The sequence below is a fragment of the Haliotis rubra genome, unplaced genomic scaffold, assembly GCF_003918875.1.
Source record: "Haliotis rubra isolate DU_JTF1 unplaced genomic scaffold, ASM391887v1 Scf492, whole genome shotgun sequence".
NCBI lineage: Eukaryota > Metazoa > Mollusca > Gastropoda > Lepetellida > Haliotidae > Haliotis > Haliotis rubra.
The window spans coordinates 461608-475636 of NW_025767182.1; the positions used below are offsets into that span (position 1 = coordinate 461608).

Sequence of the window (14029 nt, forward strand, 5' to 3'; positions counted from 1 at the left end):
AGATAAAACAGTCAGTTAGCATTGTCTGGCACAAAAGGTTACTCATACAAGATAAAACAGTCAGTTAGCATTGTCACACAAAAGGCAATTCATACAAGATAAAACAGTCAGTTAGCATTGTCACACAAAAGGTTACTCATACAAGATAAAACAGTCAGTTAGCATTGTCACACAAAAGGTTACTCATACAAGATAAAACAGTCAGTTAGCATTGTCACACAAAAGGCAATTCATACAAGATAAAACAGTCAGTTAGCATTGTCACACAAAAGGTTACTCATACAAGATAAAACAGTCAGTTAGCATTGTCACACAAAAGGCAATTCATACAAGATAAAACAGTCAGTTAGCATTGTCGCACAAAAGGTTACTCATACAAGATAAAACAGTCAGTTAGCATTGTCACACAAAAGGTTACTCATACAAGATAAAACAGTCAGTTAGCATTGTCACACAAAAGGCAATTCATACAAGATAAAACAGTCAGTTAGCATTGTCACACAAAAGGTTACTCATACAAGATAAAACAGTCAGTTAGCATTGTCACACAAAAGGCAATTCATACAAGATAAAACAGTCAGTTAGCATTGTCGCACAAAAGGTTACTCATACAAGATAAAACAGTCAGTTAGCATTGTCACACAAAAGGCAATTCATACAAGATAAAACAGTCAGTTAGCATTGTCACACAAAAGGTTACTCATACAAGATAAAACAGTCAGTTAACACTGTCACACAAAAGGCAACTCATACAAGATTAAACGGTCAGTAAACATTGTCACGCAAAAGGCAACTCATTCAAGATAAAACACTCAGTTAACATTGTCGCACAAAAGGCAACTCATACAAGATAAAACAGTCAGTTTAACATTGTCACACAAAAGGAAACTCATACAAGATTAAACAGCCAGTTAATGTTGTCACAACAGATTTAACCATCAGTTAACCTTGTATCACAAAATGCAACAGTCACTTAACATAGTCACGAGATTCAGCACCTGGTAAACTCACACAAAATTCAAATGGCTATTAACATTGCCAAACAACATGCAATAGTCATTTAGAATTGTCACACGAAGTAAAACAGCCTGTGAACATTGTAGACTATTGTTGCAAAATATGGAACAGTCAATGAATATTGTCAACCAAGGTCATTGTTACACAATATGTATGACAGGACATTACCATTATCACACAAAATGAAAAGTAAACATTGTCACACATGATGATATCATGTTTGTTTCACAAAACAACACATTGTATGTTGTTTATGCAATATTAGAAATAGATGGAAGCAGAGTCGGGTTGTTGAGGTTTGCTGCTGTTGGAACGATTCTGGGTTCTATAGGTTCTGTAAGGTTCTCAAGAGGACCCCTTGTCTTTCATCCTTTGTTTTCAACACAGATGTATCACCGTGGGCGGAACAATGAACTCTCCAATATTGAATTAATGTTCATGTGAGTAGATTGCTTATATTCAGCCATGTTATGACGGATAATCCATGGGGACGTCTTTTTAGCTTCTGCATTTTGGACTGATGGGTCTGGAAGTAGCAGTCTGCATGCTGCTCCTCTGTCAGAGAAGACTGGCATGAAACTGACATGTTTTTATTGATTTCTTTCAGTGATGGCACACAAGTGCTTTGGTAGCTATAGCCTGATGGTGAAGCCACCTGCATGCATGTTTATATTAGCTGTGGAATTTGGTCATTGCAAGCACTTATAGACTGAATTTTGTCTGGCATGATTTTTGTAAACTGAAATGATCTCCATAGAATGAAAATTACATGAACTGGTCAAGGTATCAGTTCCAGCAAGTTTGATTGTGAACTTAGCAGTCTATTAGTAGGTGAAATTGGGTTTTACGTTGTGCTTGAGAATATTTCGCTCATATGACGATGTGCATGCGTGTGTATGTGTACGTGCGGCTGCTTGTACTAGCCCAGACTGAAGCTGGTTTTACAGTGCTAGCCCACTGAGATACCATGCCGCAGTGAAGCATGAATACCCCACTCAGCCACATTATACTGACTCCGAGCCGACCAGTCCTTGTTGTACCCATTAATGCCGAGCGCCAGGCAGGGACCAACAAGTACCATATTTTAACATCTTTTGGTATGATGCGGTCATGGATCGAACCCGCGACCTTCCGCTCTCCGGGCGGACGCTCTAACCACTACACCACGGAGGCGGTCCCTATTGGTTTAGAGTTGTCTGTATCCCAGTATATCATTGACCAGAGAGATAAACTACCAGTGATGCCATGCTACACTACTGATGGTATCAACTGACTGACTGACTGACTGAGTTTGGTTTTACGCCGCTTTTAGCAATATTCCAGCAACATCACGGCGGGGGACACCAGAAATGGGCTTCACACATTGTGCCCATGTGGGGATTCGAACCCGGGTCTTCGGCGTGACGAGCCAACGCTTTAACCATTAGACTACCCCACCGCCCCGATGATGGTATCAACAGGTGAAAACATAGGAAATAAGGATTTCAATAAAAAATACACCTTATTTGGAAAGAGGTTTGATTATAGACTGCTGATTGATTAATTGCATTTATCTCGCACATTGTATAAATATTCTCTCCATCCATTGCATAAACATACAACTTAATCTCTTTGAACTCTGTAAATTTCAATCAAAACACATCACTTTATCTCTTTACATCTCAATTGGTAATACTATCTCACTGGCTTCCTGTACATACTATGTATTTCACACCATATTCTGTCATTCACCTGATGAACAGGCAAGAAGTAACCCAGAAACGTTGTGTTGTAAATATTAAAGAAGTTGTAAATCCATACCATACGTTGTTATGTTACCTTCCAACTCCTAAATGCCCAACAAGCATTTGAATTTTGATAAATAAGAACAAGCGTAGAAATTACAAGCACACAATGGTAAGATGTGAATCCATTACCTCTCTGAAGTTATCTACTGAATGTGGGATGTGGCTGCATGTGAGGTTGTTTCATCGTTAACTGAGGAAGGAAATTGACAGTGTTTTTTTCCTCATTTAAGGCTACACTTAGCAATATTCCACTAAATGACTGCAGCGTGTTGGTCTGAACCAGGCAATCCAGTGATTTATATAATATATTACATTATATTAATACACAGTTTTAGGGGTACAATGGCATGTCCTATGGCAAGTCACCATCCTTTAAACAACTTATGATAAATGTTGACATGGCATATTTATTAGATTGTTAAGTTAAGGCAGGAAACCATTCATTCATTCATTCATTCGTTCATTCTAAATTAACAACAAACTCTGCTATATGATGAAGCCTGTATATACCAGCAGGGAGACACTAGAAATGGTCTTCACATATTATACCCATGTGCCGAATCAGACCGAACCGGGGCCTTTGAATGCTTCAACCACTAGGCTACCCAACTGCCTCTACTCCCGCAGAAGTAAACAGTGTTTGAAATTAATCAGGAATGTCAAGGCGGCATTGTCACAACTCTAATTAACTCATGGGTTAAACATACTTTTGTTTCACAAAAACTGAAACCTGGATAGACGAGCAAGCCCAGTATATTAACTAATGGCAGTATTGGTAGTTCCTTGCTATCTGAGGAGCAATAGATTACTGCAGGAGCAGTGATCTCAGAGACCGCACGACCTCACACTGGTATATATAACCCCGAAGTCATAACCTGCTCTGTTTGCCTGCTAATAAATCAGACATCCAATGATCTCCTGGATGCCAGAATGTCAGGATCTCAGTTTCATGGATAACTTGGCAGGAAGAACAAAATGTGCCCTAAGTCTGGTAACTGGCACATGAGAGTGGGGGACTGTCCATCTTCAACCCAATAATTTGACTGAAACTTCACTCGTGGTGACATTCTGTGATTTATAGCAGGCACCGACTGTGTTTTACACGGAAGTTGTATGCTACTAGGATCTGATAATGAAGGTTTTCTACAGAGATACTCCTTGATTGTGTCGTATGTGGTGAACGTCTAGACTGCGTCCAGTAGATGTCCTGTCTGAATTGGAATACTGTCGTTCATTTGCAAGACTGGCCAATTACTGCCAATTTGAACAGTGTCATCAAACCATGTCTTTAGACGTGAAACAATCTGTATAGAAACCAAAGTCAGGAGGAGGAGTGAATGAGATACCATGTATGGGACTTTTCCGTTATTCTTGCCATTTCATAGAAATTGATATCTGAAGAGTGGTTTCACACATTCTTACCATGTGTTGGTTCAAACCCCACAGTTCGATGTGATGAACCATTGCTTTCACAAACACGCCACCTTAAGCCACAGCCATTTGCATGATGAATTGAATTTAACATTTAGTTCAAGGTTATTTCACTTAAAGAAGGTGGGTACCCGTGAGTGTGTATCTGTTCTAATAGTACCGACTTATGGTGCTGTCTAGCATGGATTCCCCTCTCAGAAATGGTACACTGCAGCTAACTCCAAGTCGAGTTGTGGTGGTGGGGTAGCCTAGTGGTTAGAGCGTTCGCTTGTCACGCTGAAGACCCGGGTTCGATTCCCCACATGGGTACAAAGTGTGAATCCCATTTCTGGTGTCCCCCACTGTGAAAATTTGCTGGAGTATTGCCAAAAGCAGCGTAAAACCCAACTCACTCACTCACTCCAAGTCAAGTGGTCGCTATTTGGTTATTTTATCGTCTTCATGTCAAGCTTCAGGAAGGGTGACAACTGCCATCTTTCGGCATCTCTTGGTATGTCACAGCCAAGGAATCAAGTCATTTAGAAAGACAGTGAGGTCATATGTTCAAAACTGATGCAGACTTCCAATATAAGCATGATCAATTCCATGTCTGAAGCCAGTAAAAATTGTTTAGCCAAGCAAAATTCTCCAACATTAATGGATATATTACCTATTACATCAGCACAAATGTTCGTCTTTGCCCCACGTGTCATGGTTGGAGATGTTAGGTATGTAGTTTAGGTGTGACATGCCAACACGTCATCCACTTGGCCACCTGCCATCTGGCCATGATCTGATGGTTGTGGATCCCATATGTGTTAATTTGACATTTCTCGTGTCAAATTTCTCAAGTTCTCAATCAAATATTTATTTTAAAGGAGATATACAGTACAAATTTAAAATCAAATAATTTATAAAGCATGTAAAAACAAGTATCTTGAAAACAAGAAGTTTTTCTAAAGTCAATATTTGTTGTCCAAAATGTTAAGAAAGTATAGCGGAATGTTTTATATGCTATTTCCGATGATATATCATATATTATGGATGTCTAACACATCTTCATTTATACCAGTTATTCTGACATTAACTTAAAAACATGCATGTAATGTATGTGGTTATGGGTATTAACCATGAATTTTTAAATGAGAAAATAATTGATTTAAATTGATATTAGGGCTAATGAATACAGTGGGTGCAGGACAGTTGCCACCTGGGACAATTGCCACCTGGGACAATTGCCACCGGGAAAATTACCACCTGCACAATTACCACCTGGACAATTGCCACCTGGGACAATTGCCACCTGGGACAATTACCACCCGCCACCACCTGCACAATTACCACAATTACCACCTGGACAATTACCACCTGCACAATGCCACCAGGGACAATTGCCACCAGGGACAATTACCACCTGTACCACCTGGACAATTGCCACCTGGGACAATTACCACCTGCACAATTGCCACCAGGGACAATTGCCACCAGGGACAATTGCCACCAGGACAATTGCCACCAGGGACAATTGCCACCTGGACAATTGCCACCTGGGATAACTGCCACCAGGGACAATTGCCACCAGGGACAATTGCCACCAGGGACAATTGCCACCAGGGTCAATTGCCACCAGGGACAATTACCACCTGGACAATTGCCACCAGGGACAATTGCCACCTGGACAATTGCCACCTGGACAATTGCCACCTGGGATAATTGCCACCAGGGACAATTGCCACCAGGGACAATTGCCATCTGGGACAATTGCCACCTGGACAATTGCCACCAGGGACAATTGCCACCAGGGACAATTACCACCTGGACAATTACCACCTGGACAATTATCACCTAGGACAATTGCCACCTGGGACAATTGCCACCTAGGACAATTGCTACAGCACAGTACTAGTTCACCTAAAATTTCCTAAACATTGTTTTAAAAGTGTTTATTGATCAAATGAACTTGTTGATCTGCAAATGAATAATTTTCACCAGCCTTATGCACAAACATCAGATCAATAGTAGGTCATTAGCAGGATTTTGTATTAATTTGGTTGATGCCATCAATGTAATGGTGCACTTGTAATAACTGAATATGGTGATGATGATGATGATGATGGTGGTGATGAAGACAATAATGATGATGATGATGATGATTCATAAACACAAACTCATGCTCATCAGAACTGTACAATAACCCCTTCTTGAAGCAGATATTTATGATAGACATGGAAAGGTTTGTTTAGCTTTCTTCTTTTTAATACCATTAGTCATAATTTGTCTGCTCTGTAGTTACTAATATATAATCATGCTTTTTGTGATGTGTTTTCATGTTCAGGTTTTGGAGCCACAACACATGAAAGAAAAGGGTTTGCATATTGTAAATGAATATATTTATAAGTGATTATAGATCAAAGGAATAACTGATAATTTTAAAATATATTAATATATCAAATAGGTTTTTCTCCACAAGTGATTACATTTGTGATTGCATCAATAATTGTAGCGTCAGTAATTGCAGCATCAGTAATTGCAGAGAGAACCCCCATGGTCCGATGGATTCTGTTCACTTTGTTAGATTGAGGTTAAACTGTGACGTGTAGTGACTGAGTGAGTTTAGTTTTATGCCGCACTCAACGATAATGGCGATGGTCTGTAAATAATCTGAACCAGACAATCTGGTGATGAAAAGCATGAGCATGGATCTTCGCAGTTGAGATACAATGACATGTGTCAACTAAGTCAGCAAGCCTGACCACCCGATCCCGTTAGTCGCCTTTTACGACAAGCATGGGTTGCTGAAGATCAATTCTAACCCGGATCTTCAGGGGTAAACTGTGTGGTATGTAGGACTGGTACAGGTAACCCAGCTACACAGGGTCGGGTGGGCCCCGTGTACCTGGGTACCCACTACACTATCCGAACCCATGGTTAGTCACGTGATATTTTGTGTTTCGAAAATAACAAAAAAAACTCCTTGGGTACATTTCGTCTGTCATCCATACCCGGAAACAGTTATATCGACTCATCATGCTGATGACCTGGGTTCGATTCCCTACATGGATACAATGTGGGAAGCATATCCCTTGTGTATTAAAAAGAATGGTGTATTTCCCAAAAGACAAAAGGAACATCTTGGATGCAGACAGAGTTGACGCTTCCAACAAGTGACATTCCCAGTCGTGTTTTGGTGTTATGGATAGGAGAAAGCACTTCCCTTCGGTTTTGGTAGAGAATGTAAAACTGTGGGATTTCCCTCCTCCCAAGGTTTTACATTCTCTACCAAAACCGAAGGGAAGTGCTTTCTCTAACATATAAACCGTCAATGATGGATGAGTATTATGTAGATGATCATTGAAAGAAGCTACAAAACAATTACTGAAGCGCAAGTAAAATCAATTTAATGACAGTAACTATAAATAGATAATTCCACCCCAACGTCTTCGCCGGCTCGGTGGCCGTGAGGTAGAGCGTCCGCTCAATGACCTGAAGAATGCGGTCCCAATTTACCTTGAGAAAACATTTGCACTCCAAACACTCATATATCATTTGAATGTTGATGTTCATATAGAGTTAGAAAAAAATAATTACAAAAAGTAAAACCTGGGAAGAGGTCTTACTTACAAAAAGTAAAACCTGAGAGCAAACAAAAGCCTCAAATGTGGTTATTCCGGGAAACAAGAAATGCTTAATATATAGTGAGAAGCACCCTTCAGGTTTATATTTATGTGTACCTATAATCTTGCTATCTTGTAACTGAGTTTAAAAGATTTTGTTCAGTTTAAAAGATTATGTCCATCAATATTGAAAAAGTATGTATTCTTATGACAGACAAGTGACTTGCATCACTATATTTTTGTATTTTAACACAAAATGTGTAAGAATCTTTGTGTGGTGAGGCATGGTATGATGTCAAAATACTCGCAACAAATTTGACCAATGTATGACCAAATCATGTACATTCAGCCTGACCAAAACCTTATATCCCCACTTTCTACATATAATGACAAATGCTTTTCTTCAAGAGTGCAGTAGACATATTTGTGAGGTGAGGGAAGTTTCAGGATCAGGATCATATTTAAATTTTAAAGAGTATTTTATTGATTGAATGAACTTGTTGATCTACAAATGAATTCTCACTCATGTTATGGACAAAAACATCAGCTTGATAGGAAGTCATCAACAATATTTGTGTGGTTGGTGCCATTGATGTAAAAGATAATGGTACTCTCTACTGATAACTGATGATGATGATGATGATGATGATGATGATGATGATGATGATGGAGTAAAACCATCTGATGATCTGTGAACTTGCAAAGCACTTAGATAAGACATTTAAGATTTAATCATTAAAGATTTCATATGAAAAATATCTTCAACCCTTCGTCATCGAGATGATGATGATGATGATGATGATGATGATGATGATGATGATGATGATGATGATGATGATGATGATGATGGAGTAAAACCATCTGATTATCTGTGAACTTGCGAAGCACTTAGATAAGACATTTATGATTTAATCATTAAAGATTTCATATGAAAAACATCTTCAACCCTTCGTCATCGAGATGATGATGATGATGATGATGGTGGTCATGGTGGTGGAAAAACCATACCATGATATGGAATCTGAGTTGTTTACTAGTTCATCAATAGCAACAAGGTAATTAACTGGTGTGAATGGTCCTTGTCACCTTACCAGTATTAAATATCCAGGATGCAACTGTTCTGCAAACTAAATCGTTGTACTTTCTGGCTGTTCCGCTGAAATACCAGGAGGCCATGAATCTATTAAACAGTAAGGCTAAGTAGGTTCATGGAAAATTTAGGTTGTAGCAAAAACATTGATTCTTGTGATGTCTCCGGAGACAAGGCTATGGTTTATTTACACTGTCTTCTTGCCCTTGATTACCAAGAACATGCATTAGCAGGATCGGCACATAAAGGCTGTGGTATGTTCTGTGTCAGATATCGGAGCAATGCATGATGTGATATCATCTCGATCAAGTCGAGACTCCACGAATATGAGGACATAAGTAGACAGAATGAAATGCGATTGATATAAGGGTTCACCCGGTCAGTACATGGAGACTTTCATTGTCTTTTCATTATTAATTACTTCTGGTGGTTTGGCCTGCCATGGACAACAAGCCGTCTGCTGTGTATGGGAAGAGCAGACGCAGCAGTATTTGAAACAGGCTTGTGCTGGCTTCTTCAGGGCTTATATGACTCTGGTACTTGAAGATCAAATGGGCTTGTGTGGCTAACAGAATCTTTACTTCTTCGGTATCTGTACCCAGTTGACTTGTTGTGACAATTCCCAGACGCCTGTAGGGACTTGCAGTACATCTCAGTGTTACGGAGGGGGAGGGTCAGTCCACTATATACAGAATTTAAGGGGAATCTGTGTTCTTCTTTGAGTGTCATCTTAGAAGTGGGGATATATAATATTGAACAGATATCAATAACAGCTATTTTTATATCGTGAGTGCGTTGTCATTCCTGCAAACATCACACTCACGAAAGAAAAGAAGTTGTTATCCATAAAGTTTGTCCAATATAGAATCTATGTTCCTTGATAATTTTCCGTCAGATTTTAGTTGAGACCCATCAGCATATTGAGTCCAGTCAAGCCTTGACTCTCTGAGGTTTAGTCTGACGTTAGAACACTTTCTATTTCATTCTCTACCAGTGTGTAAATGAAGGTATTTTAAGATAGGTTGTGTTTGTGATGTTTATTTACATTGGTAAGCTTTAGTATGACTTCTTGGGTGATGGGGTAGCCTATATAAAGCGTTCACTTGTCATGCTGAAAACCCAGGTTTAATTCCCCACATGGGTACAATGTGTCAATTTCTGTTATCCCCCGCCGTGATATTGCTGGAATATTGCTAAAAGCGGTGTAAAACTAATCTCACTCACTAACACACTCACTCACTCACTCACTCACTTACTCCACTCACTCACATCACTCACTCACCTCAACTCACTCAACCACTCACTCACTCACCTCAACTCAATCAACCACTCACTCACTCACACTAACACACCTCATTTACTCACTCACTCCACTCACTCACTCACCTCCACTCACTCACCTCAACTCACTCACTCACTCGCTCACTCACACTAACACTCACCTCATTCACTCGCTCGCTCGCTCACTCACTCACTCACTTCCCTCACTCACTCCCCTCAACTCACTCACTCACTCACTCCCCTCACTCATTCCCCTCAACTCACTCACTCACTCACTTACTTCCCTCACTCCCTCACTCACTCACTCACTCACTCACTCACTCACTCACTCACTCACTCACTCACTCACTCACTCACTCACTCACTCCACTTTCACTGACACAAAGGATAGCTATATGAAGTTATGTGATGAAACCCAAGATTCTTATGTAGATTTAATAAGATATTGTAACTGTATATAGTCAGATAGGCTCCTCTTTTGGGATGTTCTCTCGTCCAAAGTAATGACATATAGAGACAGCTAAGGCTGTTAGTGTCTCAATACAAGAAGGAATGCTCTCTCATCAAGAGCCCCAGTAGTGTTTGAAAAGTGTTCTTCTGAAAGCTCTCATCTTATTCCTGAAGAAAGACATCTTTGAAAAGTGGAGAAAGTTGTGCATTTCCTTCATGTATTGAACAATAACGCTGGAATGAAAGATGTAGTTTACCATTCTAAATACTTTCAACAACTCTCAGCAAATACATTAAAAATAGTAGACTTTGAAAGATGCATGTTAGTAAAAGGGTTTATTCCCTGGTAGATCTTTAATCAGCGAGGTATTAGCCGCTTGTTACCTTCTTCAATATGAAACTGGACAAGATCACAGAATGCCTCACGGATGGGCACACGTCACAGACAGAGCTGCGTGAATACACTGCCATTACAGCCGACAGCGCTCGTCAAGGAGTGTGTGGGAGAACTGCCAAGCTGCTGCAGGCTTTGAAGTCTTCTGACATTACTATTTCATGCCGTCGATTGTGTAAAAGAATTAGTCTTGCTGTATAGAGCACTACCACATGTTGTAAGTCAGGTCTTACCAAATATAGACCCTTATTTGACACTTCTTGGTAAATAATTATTACGCTTTCCTGTTGATTGAATGATTGATGAAAATGATTGATGCGGGATTATCATATGAGGTGCAGGGAAATCGGATTATCAGTCCAGGATTCTGATCAACAATGTGTTCGTAGCAATACGACATTCGTAAGCCAATGGTAAAGTATAGAGTTACAACACATCGTAACGTTACGAACTCTTTGTGGATTGGGACTAAGCTACATTTATGCAACAATGGGTCTGTGCGTGTGACTACTTGTATTAGCCTGAAATTAGCTGGTTTTATAGTGTTTGTAGGGGTCTACTGGACCCTTAGATTACTAATTTCAAGGGTCCCTGCAGGAAATAAGAATGTCCTTTAAACAGATGAAATGTTGACCTACTGTACTGTTACATTTGATGATTACTTTAATTATAAACACTTTACATTTCTTATCAAGAAGTTGGTACAGTGGATATTATTCTGCTTCCCTTGGGATACAATATATATATTTTCTGTGTCCATACTATACGACTGTTTATAGTAGACACACATTTCTGTGTACATTAAACCCTGTGTTATCCAACTGAGATAGCACAGTTTAACATGGACATTCATCACACACTATACTGACTTTGAACTGACCAATCCTTATAGAGTGGTGGGGGGCGGTGGGGTGACCGTAGTGGTTAAAGCGTTCGTTCATCACGCTGAAGACCCGGGTTCGATTCCCCACATGGGTACAATATGTGAAGCCCATTTCTGGTGTCTCCCGCCGTGATATAGCTGGAATATTGCTAAAAGCGGTGTAAAACTAAACTCACTCACTCACTTATAGAGTGGTGATCACCAGGCCAGGTAACAACAAGTTTCATCTTTTTACGTCTTCTGGTATGACGAGAAAGGTGATTGATCCACCAAGTGATTTTTTTGCAGGCATATGCTTTATCCATGTAGGCAGTTGTATGGTAGATGTGCTGCTTAATCTTCACTGCTGCTTTGTAGGGAGCAGTTCAAACATTTTACGTAGGATTAAAATCTTTTCAGAAGGAAACTTCAGGCTCTGGAAAATTTTATTTAAGACATTCAGAACACAGTTCGTGTATCAGTTTGGGAGTTATATCAACGTAAATAAACTGTAAGTGTTATTGGCTATCCAAGCAAGTTCTTTCTTTCTTTATGTTTCCATAAACAAACATATTTAGGTGATGCCTCCTTGAGGTGTGGCTTTTTCTACAGAATGTGAAAGAGCAGTTATTTTTGTAAACGTTTCCTTGACTTCACTGTGGCTTTTATAGGTATGGAGCTATGCAGAACTGACAGAGTGCACATCATATATGTAACATTGGAGATTACTCTTCCTTAGTAAAGTACAGATTCTAGTACTTTTGTTGGGTTGAGTCCCCTCCAGGATTCGAACCCACACCCTCAGAGTCAGGCACCTAATCGCCAGCACACAAAGTCAGCTGCCTAACCCACTCAGCTCGGTGGCTGAACTGGTTAGGCGGCTGACTTAGGGGATTAGGTGAATGACTGAGGGTGTGGGTTCGAATCCTGGATGGGACTCAACCCAATAAAAGTACTAGAATCTATACTTTACTAAGAAAGTGTAATCCCAAATATAACATATTACATTTGACCACTTTCTAAATGGCATTGTGTGTTCAGAGTGCACATCAAGTTTGTTCCAATAGTTCCTTAAATGCAGGGGCGGTGGGGTAGCCTAGTGGTTGAAGCGTTGACTCGTCACGCCGAAGACCCGGGTTCGATTCCCCACATGGGCACAATGTGTTAAGCCCATTTCTGGTGTCCCCCGCCGTGATATTGCTGGAATACTGCTAAAAGCGGCGTAAAACTAAACTCAGTCATCGTACAAACTGTTTTGTTAACAGCTTCACAGGGGAATATTTTTGCTTTAAATATACTTGCTGCTATATTAACAATATAAGTATTTTTTGTAAAATATCGCAATATGCATTGCAATGTTTTGCATCTTTATAAGAATGATATTCTACAAGTTTTGTTATAAAGGAGAAATTCTATAACCTTCTCATCTCTATGTTTAGATTAAGACTGAAAATTGGTTCATCACATTAACAGAGTATAATCACCCTGGAAGTTTTGGAGACTGCCGTATACCCCAACCAACTCCTGAAAAAACTTAATTGTAGGAATATTGACTTCAGGAAGATTGTATTTTAGTCATTCTGCAGATGAATTCAATACCTTTAAGATGGAGCACAGTCAAGTCACGCCAAACTGATTGCTTTTTCTGCAGCTTTGTTTTTGCTGAAAATGAACATTTGCTCATTTCAGAGTAAAACTTGAAAAAACGAGAGAGCTCTTTAGAAATGGAGGACCCCCTCAGAAGTTATGAGAGTTTATCTAATTTACTGTGAATTCTGGTTAACCTTCACCCACAAACTTAATGAAATAAGATTTTTATCCAACATATTCATCCTTATCCTCCATGCGATTGAAACTAACATTTATTCATTTACCATCTCCTCTGACCCTTAAGTGATTAACAATGTGTAAGGAATATTGCTAAAAATTGCATAAAATCTGACTCACTCACTCACTAAAGTGATTAGAATAACAGGTGAACACATGGGTGTTGTGGTCTGACTCGGTGACTGGGTTTGTGTCTTCATGACTCTATGGGGTGGTGGGGTAGTGGTTAATGCATTCACTCATCACACCGAAGACCTGGGTTTGATTCCCCACATGGTTTGAAGCCCATTTCTGGTG

At 39.7% G+C, this 14029-nt stretch overlaps 1 protein-coding gene and 1 long non-coding RNA gene across 2 annotated transcripts in view; one reads left to right on the top strand and one right to left on the bottom strand.

Moving 5' to 3' along the window:
- The window catches only part of LOC124291476 (anoctamin-7-like), a 129015-nt gene that overhangs the window by 45447 nt on the left and 69539 nt on the right, over positions 1-14029 (top strand).
- Positions 5449-6101, bottom strand: LOC124291477. The gene is made up of 3 exons (XR_006902220.1): positions 5873-6101; positions 5638-5746; positions 5449-5501 (listed from the first exon to the last, which is right to left on the bottom strand). It is a non-coding gene; the product is annotated as an uncharacterized LOC124291477 (long non-coding RNA).